We start from the raw sequence: 25,698 nt of genomic DNA, 5'->3' as shown, positions 1-25,698 counted from the left end.
GCAAATAGTCAGGGTGGCCATTTGATTAATTGTTCAGCAGTCTCATGGCTTGGGGGAGAAGCTGTTAAGGTGCCTTTTGGACCTAGACTTGGCGCTCCGGTACTGCTTGCAGTGCGGTAGCAGAGAGAACAGTCTATGACTTGGTTGACTGGAGACTTTGATTATTTTTTGGGCCTTCCTCTGACACCGCCTAGTATATAGGTCCTGGATGGCAGCATGCTTGGCAACAGTGATGTACTCTGCTATACGCATTACCCTCTGTAGCGCCTTACGGTCAGATGTCGAGCAATTGCCATACCAGGCGGTGATGCAACTGGTCAGGATGCTCTCGATGGTGCAGTTGTAGAACGTTTTGAGGATCTGGGGACCCATGCCAAATCTTTTCAGTCTCCTGAGGGGGAAAATGCGTTGTTGTGCCCTCTTCACAACTTTCTTGGTGTGTTTGGACCATGATAGTGTGTTGGTGATGTGGACACCAAGGAACTTAAAACTTCCGGCCGCTCCACTACAGCCCCTTAGACGTGAATGGGAGTGTGTTCGGCCCTTCTTTTCCTGTAGTCCATGATCATGTCCTTTGTCTTTCTCACATTGAGGGAGAGGTTGTTGTCCTGGCATCACACTGCTAGGTCTCTGACCTCCTCCCTGTAGGCTGACTCATCGCTGTTGGTGATCAGGCCTACCACTGTTGTGTCATCAGCAAACTTGATGATGGTGTTGGAGTCGTGCATAGCCACGTAGTCGTGGGTAAACAGGGAGTACAGGAGGGGGCTAAGCACAAACTGCTGAGAGGCCCCCAAGGTTGAGGGTCAACGTGGCGGAGGTGTTGTTGCCTACTCTCACCACCTGGGGTCAGCCCGTCAGGAAGTCCAGGATAAAGTTGCAGGGGAAGGTGTTCATTCCCAGGGACCAGAGCTTGATGACGAGCTTGGAGGGCACTACGGTGTTGAACGCTAAGCTGTAGTAGAATGAACAACATTCTCACATACAGTTGAAGTTGGATGTTTGTATACACCTTAGTCAAATACATTTAAACTCAGTTTTTCACAATTCCTGACATTTAATCCGAGTACAAATTCCCTGTCTTAGGTCAGTTAGGATCACCACTTTATTTTAAGAATGTGAAATGTCAGAATAATAGTAGAGAGAATTATTTATTTCAGCTTTTATTTCTTTCATCACATTCCCAGTGGGTCAGAAGTTTACATACACTCAATTTGTTTTTGGTAGCATTGCCTTTAAATGGTTTAACTTGTGTCAAACATTTCGGGGTAGCCTTCCACATGCTTCCCACAATAAGTTGGGTGATTTTTGGCCCATTTCTCCTGACAGAGCTGCTGTAACTGAGTCAGGTTTGTAGGCCTCCTTGCTCGTACACGCTTTTTCAGTTCTGCCCACAAATGTTCTATAGGATTGAGGTCAGGGCTTTGTGATGGCCACTCCAATACCTTGACTTTGTTGTCCTTAAGCCATTTTGCCACAACTTTGTAAGTATGCTTGGGGTCATTGTCCATTTGGAAGACCCATTTGCGACCAAACTTTAACTTCCTGACTGGTGTCTTGAGATGTTGCTTTAATATATCCACATAATTTTCCTACCTCATGTAGCCATCTATTTTGTGAAGTGCACCAGGCCCTCCTGCAGCAAAGCACCCCCACAACATGATGCTGCCACCCCCGTGCTTCACGGTTGGGATGGTGTTCTTCGGCTTGCAAGCATCCCCCTTTTTCCTCCAAACATAACGATGGTCATTATGGCCAAACAGTTCTATTTTTGTTTCATCAGACAAGAGGACATTTCTCCAAAAAGTACGATCTTTGTCTCCATGTGCAGTTGCAAACTGTAGTCTGGATTTTTTTATGGCAGTTTTGGAGCAATGGCTTCATCCTTGCTGAGCGGCCTTCAGGTTATGTCGATATAGGACTGGGTTTACTGTGGATATAGATACTTTTGTACCTGTTTCCTCCAGCATCTGCACAAGGTGAACCAATCATGGACGTCTATGTTTTGTTCAGATTTGGTGCGGTCCAGACCGGCCTTGATTTCAACATCAACAGACGTAGCTTTTTTTCTATGTTTGGTTTGGTTCAGATTATGTCTGGTATGAACCAGCCTTGATTTGTCCCAAACATAGACGTTTGTAAATTACTTATTTTCAACTTTCATTCAGAACCAAAAATGAGCCTGATTTCAACATCTGGAAAATACGTATTTTCAATGACTGTAAATACGTATTTTAAACATCAGGAAAATAAGTATTTTCAACTTTTATTCAGAACTGAAAATTAACCTGATTTCAACGTATGGAAAATACGTATTTTTCTATGTCCAGAAAAGATGCCTTTTCAACATCCTGAAAAATATGTATTTTAAACAAACTTAAAATACCTTTTCACCAGTCATTCAGAACCTAAATTGAACTTCACTTCAACGTCTGGAAAAGCTGTCTTTTAGACGTCTTTTCAACGTCATTTTGCTTACTGGGGCAATTCTAGTTTTGTGGGGGCGGAATTTTTTGGTCGCGGCAAGGACCCTGGTTCAGACTGTCTGCCTGGTGCCGACTTGTCTATACTGTGCCCCTCCCCTCTCTCTGTCCCTCGCTAGCTCGTTATGAAAAGATGCGAGTTGTTCTCGGAAGTATGGCAATTTATTAGTCTCCTCCGTTCCAAAATACTTAATCTTAAGAGCTAGGAATCGAATCTTGATTCTCAGAAATGGGAGTGAACGCTGAGTCCACATGCAAGGAGTCATTTTGAACTCGACTCTCCACAACTACAACATCGTCGTTAAGAGTTGGAAAAATTGCAGAGAAAGGCAAGCGACAGCAGCGAAGTTCAGTATGGCAAAACTTAGAGAAGTGAAATAAGAAGGAAATGTAAACTTTGCGAAGTGGAATAGAGGTACAGTAATCCGTAGTGGTAGTACAAGTGCAATGCTTAAACATCTGAAAGGCACCCACCGTAAAACCCAAACTGTTGCTGATAGCAGCGCAGCTGCATTGTGGATTTTTAGATTTTTTTCTTATGTTCTAATGGAAAACAGAGAAAAAAAATCGCACTTAAACCGTCATATTGGTTGCCCCGTTTGACCACGTGAAATGTTGTATGTAGGTGTCATTCCTCACGCTGAACAAATTTGCCTCAAGGGCCCATAAGGTCCTTCAGGATAGATTTTCCTCCATCTTGGACATTTTTGCAAACCTTTGAATAACTTATTTTCATTGGCCATAAATCCAAATAACACAAAATTTGGTGTGTAGGCCATTGTACATCTCTTAATTTAGTTTGAGAAAAGATATGGGGTTGGTTAATCAGATTTTACGTGTCCATTTTTAAATCCTTTGTAAATCCATTCCACGATGGCCTATTTTTTATTTTATTTTTATTTAACCTTTATTTAACCAGGTAGGCAAATTGAGAACACGTTCTCATTTACAATTGCGACCTGGCCAAATAAAGCAGAGCAGTTCGACACATACAACAACACATAGTTACACATGGAGTAAAACAAACATATAGTCAATGATACAGTGAAAAAAAATAAGTCTATATACAATGTGAGCAAGTGAGGTGAGATAAGGGAGGTGAAGGCAAACAAATATATGTATAAATAAATAAAAATATAAAAAGGCCATGGTGGCGAAGTAAATACAACACAGCAAGTAAAATAAAAACTAAAAACACTGGAATGGTTGGTTTGCAGTGGAAGAAAGCGCAAAGTAGAGACAGAAATAATGGGGTGCAAAGGAGCAAAATAAATAAATAAATACAGTAGGTAAAGAGGTAGTTGTTTGGGCTAAATTATAGATGGGCTATGTACAGGTGCAGTAATCTATGAGCTGCTCTGACAGCTGGTGCTTAAAGCTAGTGAGGGAGATAAGTGTTTCCAGTTTCAGAGATTTTTGTAGTTCGTTCCAGTCATTGGCAGCAGAGAACTGGAAGGAGAGGCGGCCAAAGGAAGAATTGGTTTTGGGGGTGACCAGAGAGATAAACCTGCTGGAGCGCGTGCTACAGGTAGGTGTTGCTATGGTGACCAGCGAGCTGAGATAAGGGGGGACTTTACCTAGCAGGGTCTTGTAGATGACCTGGAACCAGTGGGTTTGGCGACGAGTATGAAGCGAGGGCCAGCCAACGAGAGTGTACAGGTCGCAGTGGTGGGTAGTATATGGGGCTTTGGTGACAAAACGGATGGCACTGTGATAGACTGCATCCAATTTATTGAGTAGGGTTTTGGAGGCTATTTTGTAAATGACATCACCGAAGTCGAGGATTGGTAGGATGGTCAGTTTTACAAGGGTATGTTTGGCAGCATGAGTGAAGGATGCTTTGTTGCGGAATAGGAAGCCAATTCTAGATTTAACTTTGGATTGGAGATGCTTGATGTGAGTCTGGAAGGAGAGTTTACAGTCTAACCAGACACCTAGGTATTTGTAGTTGTCCACATATTCTAAGTCAGAGCCGTCCAGAGTAGTGATGTTGGACAGGCGGGCAGGTGCAGGCAGCGATCGGTTGAAGAGCATGCATTTAGTTTTACTTGTATTTAAGAGCAATTGGAGGCCACGGAAGGAGAGTTGTATGGCATTGAAGCTCGCCTGGAGGGTTGTTAACACAGTGTCAAAAGAAGGGCCAGAAGTATACAGAATAGTGTCGTCTGCGTAGAGGTGGATCAGAGAATCACCAGCAGCAAGAGCGACATCATTGATGTATACAGAGAAGAGAGTCGGTCCAAGAATTGAACCCTGTGGCACCCCCATGGAGACTGCCAGAGGCCCGGACAACAGACCCTCCGATTTGACACACTGAACTCGGTCAGAGAAGTAGTTGGTGAACCAGGCGAGGCAATCATTAGAGAAACCAAGGCTGTCGAGTCTGCCGATGAGGATGTGGTGATTGACAGAGTCAAAAGCCTTGGCCAGGTCAATGAATACGGCTGCACAGTATTGTTTCCTATCGATGGCGGTTAAGATATCGTTTATGACCTTGAGCGTGGCTGAGGTGCACCCATGACCAGCTCTGAAACCAGATTGCATAGCGGAGAAGGTATGGTGGGATTCGAAATGGTCGGTAATCTGTTTGTTGACTTGGCTTTCGAAGACCTTAGAAAGGCAGGGTAGGATAGATATAGGTCTGTAGCTGTTAGGGTCAAGAGTGTCCCCCCCTTTGAAGAGGGGGATAACCGCAGCTGCTTTCCAATCTTTGGGAATCTCAGACGACACGAAAGAGAGGTTGAAAAGGCTAGTAATAGGGGTGGCAACAATTTCAGCAGATAGTTTTAGAAAGAAAGGGTCCAGATTATCTAGCCCGGCTGATTTGTAAGGGTCCAGATTTTGCAGCTCTTTTAGAACATCAGCTGACTGTATTTGGGAGAAAGAGAAATGGGGAAGGCTTGGGCGAGTAGCAGAGGGGAGGGCAGTGCTGTTGTCCGGGGTAGGGGTAGCCAGGTGGAAAGCATGGCCAGCCGTAGAAAAATGCTTATTGAAATTCTCAATTATAGTGGATTTGTCGGAGGTGACAGTGTTTCCCAACTTCAGAGCAGTTGGAAGCTGGGAGGAGGTGTTCTTATTCTCCATGGACTTTACAGTGTCCCAGAACTTTTTTGAATTTGTGTTGCAGGAAGCAAATTTCTGCTTGAAAAAGCTAGCCTTGGCTTTTCTAACTGCCTGTGTATACTGGTTTCTAGCTTCCCTGAAAAGTTGCATTTCACGGGGGCTGTTCGATGCTAATGCAGAACGCCATAGGATGTTTTTCTGTTGGTTAAGGGCAGTCAGGTCAGGAGAGAACCAAGGGCTATATCTGTTCCTGGTTCTAAATTTCTTGAATGGGGCATGCTTATTCAAGATGGTGAGGAAGGCATTTAAAAAAAATGTCCAAGCATCCTCTACTGACGGGATGAGATCAATAACCTTCCAGGATACCTCGGCCAGGTCGATTAGAAAGGCCTGCTCGCTGAAGTGTTTCAGGGAGCGTTTGACAGTAATGAGTGGAGGTCGTTTGACCGCTGACCCATTACGGATGCAGGCAATGAGGCAGTGATCGCTGAGATCTTGGTTGAAAACAGCAGAGGTGTATTTGGAGGCCAAGTTTGTTAGGATGATATCTATGAGGGTACCCGTGTTTACGGAATTGGGGTGGTACCTGGTAGGTTCATTGATAATTTGTGTGAGATTGAGGGCATCAAGCTTAGATTGTAGGGTGGCTGGGGTGTTAAGCATGTTAAAATTTAGGTCGCCTAGCAGCACGAGCTCTGAAGATAGATGGGGGGCAATCAGTTCACATATAGTGTCCAGAGCACAGCTGGGGGCAGAGGGTGGTCTATAGCAGGCGGCAACGGTGAGAGACTTGTTTTTAGAGAGGTGGATTTTTCAACTTGAAACATTTTAGGCGAATCTAACACATGATCATGATGAACCAGGTTAAGTTTGGCATATCTTAAAATAAGGAAAATATTAACAATTTACTTTTTTGTCTATGTAATGCTTAAAATAATCATACAAATCTACTCATGGACTAAAAGTCAGATTCACTCCAAATGTGGTCTTTCGATTTATCACAATATTCCCTAAAGAGATTGAGAAAATTACCTTGATGCATTCAAAGATGGCCACACTATACCAGTAGATGCATATTTGCACATACACTAATATGCTAAAATATGGCAAAAAAATTCTTCTCATGAGCCATAAGACCAAGTGACACCAAATGTGAAATGTAGGCCCATAGTACATGTCTTAACATAGTTTGAGAAAGCTAAGGGATTGGTCAAAACACAACAGAGTTATTGACAAACAAAAAATCTGATTTTACTTGTCAAACCACTGTCAATCCACTCCACAGTGGCCTATCAACTTGAAACTTGTCATCGCTATCATGGACAACCCTAAAATGAGCCACACTGTATTAGGTATTGATATCACAAAAAACAAGGAAACTATTAATAACTTGTTCTTTGCATATGTAACGCTAATGCTCAAAATCATAGCAACAATTTTCTCCTCATGAACCATATGTCAGATTCACTCTTTGGTTTTGAGGTTTCTTTATTGTTTTTGCATTCAAATATGGCCACTGTACCTATAGATGCACGTTAACACATGCTAATGGATAAAAATACTTAAAATTACAAAATTATTCTCATGAACCATAAGTCAGATTGACTCCAGATGTGGTATATAGACTCAATTAATTAATGTCTAATGAATTTGAGAATGATTAGTTGCTGCGTTCAAAATCGGCCACGCTACACCACTAAATGACACCATCTAGTGGTAATGGTGATAATGGCGCCAGAGGGGAGGGCTGCCGTTGTACGGGTTCCTAACCAACTGTGCTATTTTGTTCGTTTTTTCGCATTGTTTGTAGCTAATTGTGTACATAATGTTGCTGCTACAGTCTCTTATGACCGAAAATAGCTTCTGGACATCAGAACAGCGAGTACTCATCTCGGACTGGACAAAGTTTTTTTTCTTTAATGAGTCTGACGTGATGGATATACTGCTTTGTCAAGACAAGGCCCAAATCCCCGTCATCAGCGCGAAGAAAAGACGGAGGAAAAGGGGAAGGAGGACGGGGTGCCTTGTAAGACGATCTACGATCAAGGCTATCCTACTAATGGGACATTAAAAACTGTAATATCTTATGTTTCACCAAGACTTGGCTAAATAACGGATAATATAGAGCTGGCTGGCTTCTCCGTGTTTCGGCAGGACAGAGCAGCTACGTCTGGTAAGGCAAGCAGTTTGTCAATAACTGCTGGTGCGCAATGTCTAATATTAAAGACGTCTCGAGGTATAGCTTGCCTGAGGTAGAATACCTCATGATAAGCTGTAGAACACACTATCTACCAAGAGAGTTCTCATCTATATTATTCGTAACCGTCTATTTACCACCACAAAGACCGCACTCAAGGAGCTGTATTAGGCCATAAGCAAACAAGAAAATGCTCATCCAGAAGCGGTTCTCCTAGTGGCCGGGGACTTTAATGCAGGCAAACTTAAATCAATTTTACGTCATTTCTACCAGCATGTCATATGTGCAACCAGAGGAAAAATATCTCTAGACCACCTTTACTCCACACACAGAGATGCATACAAAGCTCTCCCTCACCCTCCATTTGGCAAATCTGACCATAATTATATCCTCCTGATTCCTGCTTACAAGCTAAAACTAAAGCAGGAAGTACCAGTGACACGCTAAACACGGAAGTGTTCAGATGATGCGGATGCTACGCTACAAGACTGTTTTGCTAGCACAGACTGGAATATGTTCCTGGATTCATCCAATGGCATTAAACGTGTTTGGGATAGGGGGCAGCAATTCACTTTTGGATGAAAAGCGTGCCCGGAGTAAACTGCCTCCTACTCAGTCCCAGATGCTAATATATGCATATTATTAGTAGTATTGGATATAAAACACTCTGATGTTTCTAAAACTGTTTGAATGATGTCTGTGAGTATAACAGAACTCATATGGCAGGTGAAAACCTGAGAAAAATCCAACCCGTATGTGGGAAATCTGAGGTTTGTAGTTTTTGAAAGCTTGGCCTATCGAGCTTGGCCTTTTCTATAGACAAAGGATTTCTCCGGTTGTAACATTATTGAAGATTTATGGTTAAAACATCCTAAAGATTGATTCTATACATTTTTTGAAATGTTTCTATGGTCTGTAACGGAACTTTTGGACTTTGTCTGGACATAGTGCTCGCGCCTCATGAAGATGGATTACTGGGCTGAACGCGCTAACAACAAGGAGGAATTTGGACATAAATGACGAACTTTATCGAACAAATCCAACATTTATTTTGGAACTGGGATTCCTGGGAGTGCATTCTGTTGAAGATCATCAAAGGTAAGTGAATATTTATAATGCTATTTCTGACTAATATTGACTCCAACATGGCGGATATTTCTTTGCACTTAACCAGCAGTTTTTGTCTCAGCGCCTGCTTTTCCCAGTCTCTCTTTTCTCACCCTCCTGGTTTTGACCCTGTCCTGTACCTTTGCCCCACCTCTGAATTATTGACCTCTGCCTACCCTGAGCCTGCCTGCCGTCCGGTACCGTTGCTCCACCTCTGGTTTACTGACCCCTGCCTGCCTTGACCTGTCTATTGCCTCCCCCTGTTGGATTATTAAACCATTGTTAATTCAACGTTGTCTGCATCTGGGTCTTAACTTCATACCTGATATCCTCTGCATGTGGCGAATAAAGCCTTCTACTGTTCATGTTTCTCGTGTGTGTGTTTGTGTGTCTCCAGTATCTGAACCTGTTGGAGAACTGCTGTGGAATGAATCGTGGGTTCCATCCTTATTCTGCTACTGGACATACAGTACCAGTCAAAAGTTTGGACACACCTACTCCGTCAAGGGTTTTTCTTTATTTTCACTATTTTCTACATTGTAGAATAATAGTGAAGACATCAAAACTATGAAATAATACATGGAATCATGTAGTAACCAAAAGAGTGTTAAACAAATCACAATATTTTTTGGATTCTTCAAAGTAGACACCCTTGGCCTTGAAGACAGCTTTCCACACTCTTGGCATTCTCTTAACCAGCTTCATGAGGAATGCTTTTCCAACAGTCTTGAAGGAGTTCCCACATATGCTGAGCACTTGTTGACTGCTTTTCCTTCACTCTGCGGTCCAACTCATCCCAAATCATCTCAATTGGGTTGAGGTCGGGTGATTGTGGAGGCCAGGTTATTTTGATGCAGCACTCCATCACTCTCCTTCTTGGTCAAATAGCCCGTACACAGCCTGGAGGTGTGTTTTGGGTCACTGTCCTGTTGAAAAACAAATGATAATCCTACTAAGTGCAAACCAGATGGGATGGCGTATCGCTGCAGAATGCTGTGGTAGCCATGCTGGTTAAGTGTGCCTTGAATTCTAAATAAATTACCTACAGTGTCACCAGCAAAGCACCCGAAATCCTCACACCTCCTCCATGCTTCACGGTGGGAACCACACATGCAGAGATTATCCGGTCACCTATTCTGCATCTCACAAAGAACTAAAAATCAGACCAAAGGACAAATTTCCACCGGTCTAATGTCCATTGCTCATGTTTCTTGGCCCAAGCAAGTCTCTTCTTATTATTGTTGTCCTTTAGTAGTGGTTTCTTTGCAGCAATTCAACCATGAAGGCCTGATTCACACAATCTCCTCTGAACAGTTTAAGTTGAGATGTGTCTGTTACTTGAGCTCTGTGAAGCATTTATTTGGGCTGCAATTTCTGAGGCTAGTAACTCTAATGAATTTATCCTCTGCAGCAGAGGTAACTCTTGGTCTTCCTTTCCTGTGGTGGTCCTCATGAGAGCCACTTTCATCATAGCGCTTAATGGTTTTTGTGACTGCACTTGAAGAAACTTTCAAAGTTCTTGAAGTTTTCCAGATTGACTGACCTTCATGTCTTAAAGTAATGATGGACTGTCGTTTCTCTTTGCTTGCTTGAGCTGTTCTTGCCATAATATGGACTTGGTCTTTTACCAAATAGTGCTATCTTCTGTATACCACCCCTAACTTGTCACAACACAAATGGTTCAAACACATTAAGAAGTTAAGAAATTCCACAAATTAACTTTTAACAAGGCACACCTGCTAATTGAAAAGCATTACAGGTGACTACCTCATGAAGCTGGTTGAGAGAATGCCAAGAGTGTATAAAGCTGCCATCAAGGCAAAGGGTGGCTATTTGAAGAATCTCAAATATAAAATATATTTTGATTTGTTTAACACATTTTTGGTTACTACATGATTCCATATGTGTTATTTCATAGTTTTGATGTCTTCACTATTATTCTACAATGTAGAAAATAGTACTTGAATGAGTAGTTGTGTCCAAACTTTTCACTGGTACTGCATGTCAGTATCTCTAGTGGATTCCATTTACACAGTGTTTTCCATGAGTTCTCAAAGTTCTTGATGTTGTGTAGCTGCCACCTGCAGTATGGTGTCTGTGTCATATGCCAGCAGTTTGGCCAAGTTCCACATTCCTGAGGGAGACATCACAGAGTCACTGCCTGAGAGGCGGAAGTTAATGTGTGATCAACTTCCTGTTGGATGGAGTAAATGGGCAAGCCCGTCTGTGTCACACATACACACATCTGTCAGTCTGACCTTTAGAGTGACATCATCAATGGCCCTAACCCACAGCCCTGAGTTTGATTCCTGCTCAGGCCACATGTACTGAATACACACTACATGACCAAAAGTATGTGGACACCTGCTCGTCACATCTCATTCCAAAATCAAGGGCATTAATATAGAGTTGGTTCCCCCCCTTTGCTGCTATAATAGCCTCCACTCCTCTGGGAAGGCTTTCCACTAGATGTTGGATTATTGCTGCAGCCACAAGAGCATTAGTGAGGTCGGGCACTAATGTTGGGCGATTAGGCCTGGCTCGCAGTCGGAATTCCAATTCATCCCAAAGGTGTTCGATGGGGTTGAGGTGAGGGCTCTGTGCAGACCAGTCAAGTTCTTCCACACCGATCTCAACAAACCATTTATGTATGGACCTCACTTTGTGCACGGGGGCATTGTCATGCTGAAACAGGAAAGAGCCTTCCCCAAACTGTTGCCACAAGGTTGGAAGTACAGAATCACCTAGAATGTAATTTTATGCTGTAGCGTTAACATTTCCCTTCACTGGAACTAAGGGGCCCGAACCATGAAAAACAGCCCCAGACCATTATACCTCCTCCACCAAACTTTACAGTTGGAGCTATGCATTCGGGCAGGTAGCATTCTCCTGCCATCCGCCAAACCCAGATTTGTCTGTTGGACTGACAAGATAGTGAAGCGTGATTCATCACTCCAGAGAACGCTTTTCCACTGCTCCAAAGTCCAATGGGGGCGAGCTTTACACCACTCCAGCCAACGCTTGGCATTGCGCATGGTGATCTTAGGCTTGTGTGCGGCTGCTCGGCCATGGAAACCCATTTCATGAAGCTCCCGACGAACAGTTCTTGTGTTGACGTTGTTTCCAGAGGCAGTTTCAAACTCGGTAGTGAGTGTTGCAACCGAGGACAGACGATTTTTACGCGCTACGAGCTGCAGCACTCAGCGGTCCCGTTCTGTGAGCTTGTGTGGCCTACCATTTCATGGCTGAGCCGTTGTTGCTCCTAGACGTTTCCACTTCACGATAACAGCACTTACAGTTGACCGGGGCAGCTCTAGCAGGGCAGAAATTTGACGAACTGACTTGTTGGAAAGGTGACATCCTATGACGGTGCCATGTTGAAAGTCACTGAGCTCTTCAGTACGGGCCATTCTACTGCCAATGTTTGACTATGGAGATTGCATGGCTGTGTGCTTGATTTTATACACCTGTCAGCAACGGGTGTGGCTGAAATAGCCGAATCCACTCATTTGAAGGGATGTCCACATACCTTTGCATATATAGCGTACGTGTTTACTGTAAGGTACTTGCTTTGGATAATAGCGTCTTGTAAATTACTATGTTGTTACATGTATATTACATAGTGAAGAGAGGCCTGGAGAAGAGGGGCCACACATACATTTTTATTGTTCTTCATAGTCATTATTGAGTGGGCCTGTTTAGATGCTCGACATTAGGTGAACTGTGTTTCACTTCAGTTTAATTTATCCACACTTTGATACAATTATTTTCCATCACCCTGTGTACCAGACTTGACGATACTAAATATGAAGCTGCAAGTCTCTAGAAACTAACCACAAACTTCCTGATATTCATAGGCACACATTATCCAACACACACCAAATCATATATCTTCTCGCCCTCCGGTATGCACACAGATTTGAAAGAGCAGACTGTGTACAGACTTCTACACCCGAACACTCACATGGAAATGTACAGAACATACACTCACACCATATTCACTCACAGGAAACACACGTAAATATACAAACACAAACATGCTCAGGAATCCATATGTTAATTCATACATCTCACATCTCTGAGAGCAGGCACAGACAGACAAGTGAAAACACTTGAAATGCAGACATGCTAAACATGCACTCACACCATACTCAACCTGTAACACACACACACGCAAACATGCACAAACACACACACACACACACAGAGAGAGAGACACAAATGATTAATCTTCCTGTCTCCCTGGTGACCTTTGGTGGGAACTTCCTGCTGATGAGAGTTTTACATTGTACCACCCTCTGGGCCCTGACACACACACACACACACACACACACACACACACACACACACACACACACACACACACACACACACACACACACACACACACACACACACACACACACAGAGGCACAACAGGTTACAAATCTTGCTGCTGTGATTGCACACTGGTATTTCACCCAATAGATATGGGAGTTTATCAAAATTGGATTTGTTTTTAAATTCTTTGTGGGTCTGTGTAATCTGAGGGAAATATGTGTCTCTATTATGGTCATAAATTTGGCAGGAGGTTAGGAAGTGCAGCTCAGTTTCCACCTCATTTTGTGGGCAGTGTGTACATAGCCTGTCCTCTCTTGAGAGCCAGGTCTGCCTTCGGCAGCCTTTCTCAATAACAAGGCTATGCTCACTGAGTCTGTACATAGTCAAAGATTTCCTTAATTTTGGGTCAGTCACGGTGGTCAGGTATTCTGCCACTGTGTACTCTCTGTTTAGGACCAAATAGCATTCTAGTTTGCTCTGGTTTTTTTGTAAATTATTTTCAATGTGTCAAGTAATTATCTTTTTAGTTTCTCATGGTTTGGTTGGTTCTAATTGTGTAGCTGTCCTGGGGCTCTGTGGGGTCTATTTGTGTTTGTGAACAGTACCTCAGGACCAGCTTGCTTAGGGGGCTCCTCTCCAGGTTAATTTCTCTGTAGGGGATGGCTTTGTTATGGAAGGTTTGGGAATCGCTTCCTTTTAGGTGGTTGTAGAATTGAACATTTCTTACCTGAATTTTTCATAATTATCGGATATCGGCCTAATTCTGCTCTGCATGCATTATTTGTTGTTTTACGTTGTACACAGAGGATATTTTTCCAGACTTCTGTCTCTCGCTCTCTAGCCCCCCTAGCCTATGCACTGACTTACCTCCATAAGAACAGGATCATCCACAGAGATCTGAAGCTAGAGAACATCGTCCTCCAGCAGGGAGAGAAGAGAGTGGGTCTCCCTGTGTGATTTTAGGAATTGAAGACTTTGCACTCCTGCTCCCTGACAAATTCTGAGGCTTTAGCTCAACAAGCTAACATGATTTTGAATCACACAGACAATACCTGGATAATCACAGAAGCACAAACACTGCAAACTCCAATGCAGACAGACACCCACCCTCTGTAATAGTTCCTACCTTGCCCAATGTGTCCCCATCTTGTCAATGATGCAATATACCATCCATCCCTAAACTCCTAAATAGGTTTGCATGGACACAATTAGAGTTATGTAACGAAGGCCAGACAGACATATTAAAATAAGTTCTTGCTGTGTTTATGTGTTTCTGTATGCCCTTGTATTGTTTTACAACATTACATTGAGGGTACAGCACAAAACACACATATTTCTGTCTGGATTAAATTGACCGTAAAAATGTTTATTGTGAAATGTTTCACTCATCGGCGAACAGCAATACTATATGCCCTCCTGGTGAAGGTGTGTGCTTGGAGTTCAGTGCTTGCATTGAGAGGCAGGGGCCGTAGAACTATTAAATGAAGGGGTTCTTAAAGGCAGTAGAGCCCCAAAGTAGATTTGATATTTAGTAGTTAATTGTATGTTATGTGTAGTTACTGTTTTGCTATGTAATTTCTTAGAAAATACTAAGAATACTCCATATAGTGTAATAAATCATTATCCTGTTTTCTCTCCCTCTCTCTGTCGTTGATACATAAGATCATAGATCTTTGCTATGCCAAGGAGCTGGACCAGAACAGTTTGTGTACCTCATTCGTCGGAACACTGCAATACCTAGTGCGTGGTGCTACTGTGGCGAACACTACTTCTATCTTTTCTATTTGTGTATCTCTCTCTGGTTGTACTGGGCCCGTATCCACAAAGCGTCTCGGAGTAGAAAATTGGTTTTAAGTGCTGAGAATAGACATTTCACTCCTACTCTTATGGGTTCAAATTAAAGCTATGTTAAGCCTCTGTCATACTGTAAGTCACACCTAGTCGACTGATATTTAGGAGACCTCATGAACTGTCCTAACCAGTTAAGAGTTACCAGCAGGTGTCTTAATAAAATAAAAATGCAGCGAGTCAGTGGTTCCTGAGCCACATGCAATTGCTTTGGAGTTATTAAAGTAATGTTTTATATGATCAATCCATAAATAATCTAGACCTACATGCAACAGTATCTCTTGCGCCTTTGACAATGATTTCACATGAGGCCTAGTTCACATGAGTTGCCTAAATACTAATAACCACTAGGCTAATAAGTAAACATGTTTTTCTTTTGATTATTCAATTAACTACATTATGTTATTTCAAGTTATCCATTTGGAGCATAACTTAACGTTGTTAAAAAAGATGCCTAAATTGGCCATGACTATAAATTGTGCAATTGAAGGCATCTAGGGCTTATGTTAAACTTGACTGTGTTGAATGAAAATGATAGACCTTTCAATCGTTGTATGCAACATTATCGACAAGTGATTTAATGCCTATTGTGCCAAAGCGATGTGCAGTGGTGGAAAAAGTACCCAATTGTCATACTTGAGTAAAAATAAAGACACCTTAATAGAAAATGACTCAAGTGAAAGTCACCTAGTACAATATTACTTGAGTAAAGTATTTGGTTTTAAATATACTTAAGTATCCAAAGTAAATGTAATTGCTAAAATATAATGAAGTAACAAAAGTACAAGTGGAAGTTTAAATCATTTCAAATTCCTTATATTAAGCAAACCAGACAGCATTATTTTCTTGTTTTTTAAATGTACGGATAGCCAAGGGCACACTCCAACACTCAGACACCATTTGCACATGAAGCACGTGTGTTTATTGAGTCCTCCTGTCACGTATACTCACTCTGCAGCCTCTAGATCACAGGTGTCAAACTCATTTCACGGGGGGCCGAGTGTCTGTGGGTTTTCACTCCTCCCTTGTACTTGATTGATGAATTAACATCACTAATTAGTTAGGAACTCCCCACACCTGGTTGTCTAGGGCTTTATTGAAAGGAAAAACCAAAAACCTGCAGACACTAGGCCCTCCGTGGAATGAGTTTGACACCCCTGCTCTAGATCATCAGGCTGCTGATTATCCCGCACACCTGTCACCATCGTCTCGCGCGCCAGCGCCTCATGACACTCACCTGGACTCCATCACCTCCTTGATTATCTTCCCTATATTTGTCACTCCCCTTGACTTTTTCCTCAGGTGTTATTGACTCTGTTTTCATGTCGGTGCGTTGTTTGTGTTTCGTGTTCATTGTGTCTGCTATTTATTAAAACTCATTCCCTGAACTTGCTTCCTAGCGCACTCGTTGTACCGCCAGATCAGAGACAGTAGGTAAGACCAGGGATGTTTTCTTGATCAGTGTGTGAATTTGACAATTTTCCTGTCCTGCTAAGCATTCTAAATGTAACACGTTCTTTTGGGTGCCAGAGATAATGTATTCAGTAAAAGTACATTATTTTCTTTAGGAATACATTACAGTTAAGTAAAAGCAAAAGCTGTCAGAAATATAAAAAGTTAAGTACAGATATCCCCAAAAATGCCTTAAGTAGTACTTTAAAATATTTTTTACTTAAGTACTTAACACCACTGGTGACAGGTGTGTAGATATAACAGTAATATTGAGCATGGTTACATGCACACAATAATGTGATTATTGTAGATAGTCAGGTTAATATAATAGTCTATTAAAAACGTTTATTGACGTGCTTTGCATGTAAAACAGGTTTTAACAGAACACATCTGAAATCAGGCTACTGATGGGACTTTGATAAATGCAGAAAATCATCAATCAAAAGAAGCATTCTACCACAGTGAACGTTATTTTTTCGAAGAATATTTACAGTGCATTCGGGAAAGTATTAAGACCACAACTTTTTCCACATTTTGTTACGTTACAGCCTTACTCTAAAATGGATTACATCGTTTTTTCCCTCACCAATCTACACACAATACCCCATAGTGACAAAGCAAAAACAGGTTTTTAGACATTTTTGCAAATGTATTTAATGTTTTGATGTGAAAAGTATTTTTAAGATGTATACTTTCAGTTTTTACGATTAAACTGTTTACATGTCCTAATAATTTGAAAGATTGCTCAGAAAACAAGATGTTTTAATCGGCGTATGCTTACTTCGATTATGACCTTCCGTCGATAAAGATAAACAGAGTAATGTGTTTACATGACTAATGCCATACTCGACCTTCTGCCATAGCTAGTTTAATATCGAATTATTAGTGTACATGTAAACATACTAATAATTCTGCTTTTCATAACCATTGGAATTGGTATAAAAAAAAAAAAGGTTATGCATGCCAACATATTAGGCAATAATTAAGACAAGGCAAAGTGATCGTGTCAGCTGAAAAATGATATATGATGATACAAACGTTTTACCATTGCAACAGTCACATTCACCGTTGTCTGAAGCGTGCTATAGAATTCACAGCTGAGAGAAACTTTTATGAGTTGATCCATTCTGAGATGCTTTGTGGATACAACTGATCTCACGTTCCCTCTCTTATTTTAGCTCTTATAGCTTCCTCTTTGTCAAGTACATTTTTTCACTGTATTTCTTTTTGGGGAAAATAAACCAGTTTTATGTCCGTTCTCACCCTTCAGCTAACCCTCGTATAGTTCTTGCACCTGTTAGAAACACACACATACCCATTGTTTCTTTTTCCTGTTTAAAATCTTGAGCTACAATAAAATAAACCTGTTGAATGTTATTCCTAGAGGGTAGGATGTTTGGTTATGATAGGTCACACGCCAGACTCATGTTATAATATTATATTTCAACACGCTATCAAAGTCTGTTAAGAACTGAACAATGAGGGAAAATGTGTGTACTGCCCACAAGGGCCTCTGTGGCCAGTGTTGAAAGGACTGGCATTGCCAAGCTTGCAGTGTGTGTGTGTCTGTGTATGTGCATACATGAATGCCTGTGAATTTATTTCAACATTATAGTTATTATACAAATGATCTGCCCTCTCTCTCTCCTCTCTTTCTCTCTTCTATTTCTCTCTGTCTCCTCTGTCTCTCTTGTCTTTCTCTCTCTCCTCTTTGTCTCTCTCCTCTCTTTCTCCCCTCTTTCTCTCTCTCTCTTTCTCGTTCCCTCTCTCAGGCACAAAGTTGAAATTGAAGCAGGATCATGACATTGTGGTTTATGAGGACCTGACAGGGGAGGTCACCTGCCCCAGCCCAACAACCTTAACACGTGAGTTGCTACATCGCCAGCTGGGGCCATTTCTCCTGGCCACTAAAGAACTTTCAATTGAAGAAAACATAAGATAATTAATTTGATAATTGGGGTGTGCATTTGTGTTGTAGTCTGTTGCTGGGTGCGTCTAGAAGGCTGGCTGCAGGAGAGGTGGGCTCCCCAGGAGAGAGGCAGACCCCCAGACCACCTCCGACTGCTTCTCTCAGCTTGTGACTATATTGGAGCAAAAGGTAAACTACACAGACACACACGTTCAGATCCATTCTCTGTCTTTAATTCAATACAAATCTCTCTCACATGACCCTTGGTTGGCAAGACACTCGATTGTAATAGAAGGATTGGTTTTGTTTATTCTCTCTTTCTCTCTATTTATTTATTTATTTTTATTTAACTAGGCAAGTCAGTTAAGAACAAATTCTTATTTACAATGACGGCTTACCCCGGCCAAACCCTAACCTGGACGACGCTGGGCCAATTGTGTGCCGCCCTATGGGACTACCAATCTCGGCCGGTTGTGATACAGCCTGGAAACGCACCAGGGTCTGTAGTGATGCCTCTAGCACTGAGATGCAGTGCCTTAGACCGCTGCGCCACTCGGGAGCCCTCTAGGTGGTTCAATTATTGAACATGGTGTCTGCTAAGATCTTCACCTACTCTGTCTAGGCCAATGAGAGCGAGGCTGATCTGCAGCAACAAATCATGTGTGAAACCAACATCTCTCCAACCAATCAAGAGCTACTATTGGAGGGACTAGCCCTGCAGCCACAGAGAGAGGCGGAGCAGTGTGCCATCGACTACACTAATCTATCTGATGTTATACCTAATCTATAATCCAATCAAAATGTGTTTCATATAGAGCAGTCATGGTATTGCATTGGTAAAGTCTAATAAGAAAGCTCAGAGAAGTCTTCACGGATCGTCACTCTATTTCTCTCTCTTTCTCTCTCTCTCTTTCTCTCTCTCTCTCTTTCTCTCTCTCTCAGGAGATAGACGGGAGGTGGGCAGACCTTTCTCTGGTGTTTCTGTTTGACCGTTCCTCCTGCATCTATGAGCCACAGTTCACCCCATCCACAATGCCAGAAAATATACGCTTTGTCCGTGAATACATGCAAACACTAATGCTAAGAAAATTGAAAAATAATAATGAAAATGGGCCATCTCTTTCTCTCTCTCTCTCTCCTCTAGAATTCAACTTAAAGCAACTGCCTCTACTCTCTATATGTGAATATGTGAGCATGTTGTTATACACTGTGTATAATGGCGCTGCAGGGATGGCCGCCATTTTACGGACTCCTAACCAATTGTGCTATTCTGTGCGTTTTTTTGCATTGTTTGAAACTTATTTTGTACGTAATGTTGCTGCTACCGTCTCTTATGCCCGAAAAGAGCTTTTGGATATCAGAACAGCAATTACTCACCTCAAACTGGATGAAGATTTTTTCTTTAATGAGTCTGACGTGAAGGATATTATAAGGGCACCAGGCGAGACCCAAATACAGACACAGGAGGCAGATGGTTGAGCTCCAATATTGTTTATAACAAAAGGAGTAGGCAAAAGGCAGGTCGGGTACAGGCGAGAGTTCATAAACCAGGTCAGAGTCCAAACAGTACCAGGCGATAGGCAGGCTCGAGGTCAGGACAGGCAGGGGTTCAGTAACCAGGTCAGAGTCCAAACGGTACAAGACGATAGGCAGGCTCGAGGTCAGGGGCAGGCAGAGTTGTCAGGCAGGCGGGCTCAGAGTCAGGACAGGCAAGGGTCAAAACCAGGAGGGGGAGAAAAGGGAGACTGGGAAAAGCAGGAGCTGAGACACAAAAACGTTGGTTGGCTTGACAAACAAGACAAACTGACCCAGAGAGACAGGAAACACAGGGGTTAAATACACCAGGGATAGAACGGATGGTTCTCCACCTGGAGGGGGTGGAGACAAGCACAAGGACAGGTGAAACAGATCAGGGCATGACAGATATACTGTTTCTCCTGGACCATACCCTGATCTCCGTCATTCGCATGAAGAAGAGATGGAGATACAAGGGGAGCAGATTCGGGGGCCTTGTGAGATGTCACCGGCGAGTGGGTAACCCGCCTCTACTATCCGTTCTATTGACCAACATGCAATCACTGGAGAATAAACTGGATGAGTTCCGTTCGAGACTATCCTTCCAACGGGACATTAAAAATAATATCTTGTAATATCTTGTGTTTCACCAAGTCGTGGCTGATTGACGACACGGATAATATACAATTGGCTGTTTTTTCTATGCATCGGGAGGACAGAAGACCTACATCCGGTAAGACGAGGGGTGGTGGTGTGTGTCTATGTCAATAACAACTGGTGCGCGATGTCTAATATTAAGGAAGTAAGTATTGAGGTATTGCTCGCCTGAGGTAGAGTACCTCATGATAAGCTGTAGAACACACTATCTACCAAGAGAGTTTTCATGTATATTTTTCGTAGCCGTCCATTTACCACCACAAACCAATGCTGGCACTAAGACCGCACTCAAAGATCTGTATAAGGTCATAAGCAAACGAGAAAATGCTCATCCGGAAGCGGCGCACCTAGTGGCGGGGACTTTAATGCAGGCAAACTTAAATCCATTTGACGTCATTTCTACCAGCATGTCATATGTGCAACCAGAGGGGGAAAAACTCTAGACCACCTTTACTCCACACACAGAGACGCATACAAAGCTCTCCCTCGCCCTTCATTTGGAAAATCTGACCATAATTCTATCCTCCTGATTCCTGCTTACAGGCAAAAACTAAAGCAGGAAGTACCAGTGACTCGCTCAATACAGAAGTGGACAGATGACGCGGATGCTACACTATAGGACTGTTTTGCAAGCAGAGACTGGAATATGTTCCGGGATTCATACAATGGCATTGAGGAGTATACCACCTCAGTCACCGGCTTCATCAATAAGTGGATCGACGTCGTCATCCCCACAGTGACCATATCCCAACCAGACGCCATGGATTACAGTCAACATCCGCACCGAGCTAAAGGTTAGAGCTGCCGCTTTCAAGGATTAAGAAGCTAATCTGGATACTTATAAGAAATCCTGCTATGCCCTCCGACAAACCATCAAAGAGGCAAAGCGTCAATACAGGACTAAGATTGAATCCTACTACACCGGCTGTTGACGCCCGTCGAATGTGGCAGGGCTTGCAAACTATTATGGACTACAAAGGTAAACCCAGCCGTGAGCTGCCCAGTGACGCGAGAGGAGATGATGCTCCTCCAGACAGACATTGTGGAGCTCAAGAGACAACTGTGGATGAGTGGAGAGGCCCTGGACACACTGTAAGAGACAGACAGAAACATCTCAACAGTCCAGTTAACTCAGAGCAAGATCTATAAATACATCTAACCAGTTTCATAGTGTCAGCTGATACTTGGCCTTTAGTGAGCTAATACTGTAAATGTTCATTCTCTGTTCTCACCTCTAACCAGTTGGTTATATCTGGAGTACTTCTCCTGTCTTATCCAGTGTCCTGTGTGAATTTAAGTATGCTCTCTCTAATTCTCTCCTTCTCTCTTTCTTTCTCTCTCTCGGAGGAACTGAGCCCTAGGACCATACGTCAGGACTACTGGGCATGATGACTCCTTGCTGTCCCCAGTCCACCTGGCCTTGCTGCTGTTCCAGTTTCAACTGTTCTGCCTGCAGTTATGGAACCCCTACCTGTCCCAGACCTGCTGTTTTCAACTCTTAATTATCGGCTATGAAAAGCCAACTGACATTTATTCCTGATTATTATTTGACCATGCTTGTGATTTATGAACATTTTGAACATCTTGGCCATGTTCTGTTATAATCTCCACCCGGCATAGCCAGAAGAGGACTGGCCACCCCTCATAGCCTGGTTCCTCTCTAGGTTTCTTCCTAGGTTTTGGCCTTTCTAGGGAGTTTTTCCTAGCCACCGTGCTTCTACACCTGCATTGCTTGCTGTTTGGGGTTTTAGGCTGGGTTTCTGTACAGCACTTTGAGATATTAGCTGATGTACGAAGGGCTATATAAAATAAACTTGATTGATTGATTTTGGGCCACAGTGAGGGGAAGGCCAAGGAGTTGTTCCGCAAACTCAGAGAGAAACCCCGGAGGTTGGTTTACCACTTCTCCCTTCATGATCATTTACCGTCACACAGATTATAGACACCTGATGTCTATTTGTGATTCTGAGAACATGTCATTATAGAATGGAAAACAACCTATCTCTCTCTCTTCCTCTCGCTCTCTCTCCTCTCCCTCTCTCTCCCCTCTCCCTTTCCTCTCCCTTCCTCCATCTCTATCTCTTTCTGTCTCCAGATCTCTCCCTCCCTCCCTCCCTCCAGACCAGAGGTATGGGGGGAGGGGGGGAAGTCAGGAGGTAGTGCGTCTGGTGGTCCAGGCATTCCAGTTCTACGAGAGAGAACTCAAAGATTTCGACACACCTCAGGTACTCATGCACACACACACTAGTCTACACACACCTCAGATGCCATTACATATACACACATTTGCGTTTTCACTCTCTCCCTGCAGTAAGATCAAATCTAATTTTATTTGTCACATTCGCCGAATACAACCTTACAGTGAAATGCTTACTTACAAGCCCTTAACCAACAATGCAGTTTTAAGAAAAATAAGTGTTAAGTGAAAAATTGATAAAGAAAAAATAGAAGTAACATGTAATTAAAAAGCTGCAGTAAACGCTAAAAGCTAAAGAACACTAAAGAACTTTAAATTGAAGAAAACATAAGATAAGTTATTTGATAATTGGGGTGTGCATTTGTGTTGTAGTCTTTTGCTGGGTGCGTCTAGAAGGCTGGCTGCAGCTGAGGTGAGGTGGGCTCCCCAGGAGAGAGGCAGACCCCCAGACCACCTCCGACTGCTTCTCTCAGCTTGTGACTATATTGGAGCAAAAGGTAAACTACACAGACACACACGTTCAGATCCATTCTCTGTCTTTAATTCAATACAAATCTCTCTCACATGACCCTTGGTTGGCAAGACACTCGGTTGTAATAGAAGGATTGGTTTTGTTTATTCTCTCTTTCTCTCTATTTATTTATAGATTTTTATTTAACTAGGCAAGTCAGTTAAGAACAAATTCTTATTTACAATGACGGCTTACCCCGGCCAAACCCTAACCTGGACGACGCTGGGCCAATTGTGTGCCGCCCTATGGGACTACCAATCTCGGCCGGTTGTGATACAGCCTGGAATCGCACCAGGGTCTGTAGTGATGCCTCTAGCACTGAGATGCAGTGCCTTAGACCGCTGCGCCACTCGGGAGCCCTCTAGGTGGTTCAATTATTGAACATGGTGCCTGCTAAGATCTTCACCTACTCTGTCTAGGCCAATGAGAGCGAGGCTGATCTGCAGCAACAAATCATGTGTGAGACCAACATCTCTCCAACCAATCAAGAGCTACTATTGGAGGAGGGACTAGCCCTGCAGCCACAGAGAGAGGCGGAGCAGTGTGCCATCGACTACACTAATCTATCTGATGTTATACCTAATCTATAATCCAATCAAAATGTGTTTCATATAGAGCAGTCATGGTATTGCATTGGTAAAGTCTAATAAGAAAGCTCAGAAGTCTTCACGGATCGTCACTCTATTTCTCTCTCTTTCTCTCTCTCTCAGGAGATAGACGGGAGGTGGGCAGACCTTTCTCTGGTGTTTCTGTTTGACCGTTCCTCCTGCATCTATGAGCCACAGTTCACCCCATCCACAATGCCAGAAAATATACGCTTTGTCCGTGAATACATGCAAACACTAATGCTAAGAAAATTGAAAAATAATAATGAAAATGGGCCATCTCTTTCTCTCTCTTTCTCTCTCTCTCTCTCTCTCCTCTAGAATTCAACTTAAAGCAACTGCCTCTACTCTCTATATGTGAGCATGTTGTTATACACTATGTATAATGGCGCTGCAGGGATGGCCGCCATTTTACGGACTCCTAACCAATTGTGCTATTCTGTGCGTTTTTTTGCATTTTTTGTAACTTATTTTGGACATAATGTTGCTGCTACCGTCTCTTATGCCCGAAAAGAGCTTCTGGATATCAGAACAGCAATTACTCACCTCAAACTGGATGAAGATTTTTTCTTTAATGAGTCTGACGTGAAGGATATTATAAGGGCACCAGGCGAGACCCAAATACAGACACAGGAGGCAGATGGTTGAGCTCTAATATTGTTTATAACAAAAGGAGTAGGCAAAAGGCAGGTCGGGTACAGGCGAGAGTTCATAAACCAGGTCAGAGTCCAAACAGTACCAGGCGATAGGCAGGCTCGAGGTCAGGACAGGCAGGGGTTCAGTAACCAGGTCAGAGTCCAAACGGTACAAGACGATAGGCAGGCTCGAGGTCAGGGGCAGGCAGAGTTGTCAGGCAGGCGGGCTCAGAGTCAGGACAGGCAAGGGTCAAAACCAGGAGGGTGACAAAAAGGGAGACTGGGAAAAGCAGGAGCTGAGACACAAAAACGCTGTTTGGCTTGATAAACAAGACGACCTGGCACAGAGAGACAGGAAACACAGGGGTTAAATACACCAGGGATAGAACGGATGGTTCTCCACCTGGAGGGGGTGGAGACAAGCACAAGGACAGGTGAAACAGATCAGGGCATGACAGATATACTGTTTCTCCTGGACCATACCCTGATCTCCGTCATTCGCATGAAGAAGAGATGGAGATACAAGGGGAGCAGATTCGGGGGCCTTGTGAGATGTCACCGGCGAGTGGGTAACCCGCCTCTACTATCCGTTCTATTGACCAACATGCAATCACTGGAGAATAAACTGGATGAGCTCCGTTCGAGACTATCCTTCCAACGGGACATTAAAAATAATATCTTGTAATATCTTGTGTTTCACCAAGTCGTGGCTGATTGACGACACGGATAATATACAATTGGCTGGGTTTTCTATGCATCGGCAGGACAGAACACCTACATCCGGTAAGACGAGGGGTGGTGGTGTGTGTCTATATGTCAATAACAACTGGTGCGCGATGTCTAATATTAAGGAAGTAAGTATTGAGGTATTGCTCGCTTGAGGTAGAGTACCTCATGATAAGCTGTAGAACACACTATCTACCAAGAGAGTTTTCATGTATATTTTTCATAGCCGTCCATTTACCACCACAAACCAATGCTGGCACTAAGACCACACTCAAAGATCTGTATAAGGTCATAAGCAAACGAGAAAATGGTCATCCGGAAGCAGCGCACCTAGTGGCCGGGGACTTTAATGCAGGCAAACTTAAATCCATTTTACGTCATTTCTACCAGCATGTCATATGTGCAACCAGAGGGGGAAAAACTCTAGACCACCTTTACTCCACACACAGAGACGCATACAAAGCTCTCCCTCG

The 25,698-nt window shown here is 43.0% G+C and overlaps 1 pseudogene; it reads left to right on the top strand.

Moving 5' to 3' along the window:
* The window catches only part of LOC129852870 (inhibitor of nuclear factor kappa-B kinase subunit beta-like), a 45,642-nt pseudogene extending 22,816 nt beyond the window's left edge, over positions 1 to 22,826 (top strand).
* Positions 22,827 to 25,698: the final 2,872 nt, after the last annotated feature.

Source organism: Salvelinus fontinalis, chromosome 4 (assembly GCF_029448725.1).
Source record: "Salvelinus fontinalis isolate EN_2023a chromosome 4, ASM2944872v1, whole genome shotgun sequence".
NCBI lineage: Eukaryota > Metazoa > Chordata > Actinopteri > Salmoniformes > Salmonidae > Salvelinus > Salvelinus fontinalis.
The sequence above is the reverse complement of the archived record's forward strand: the minus strand, read 5'-3'. Positions and strand labels throughout refer to the sequence as shown.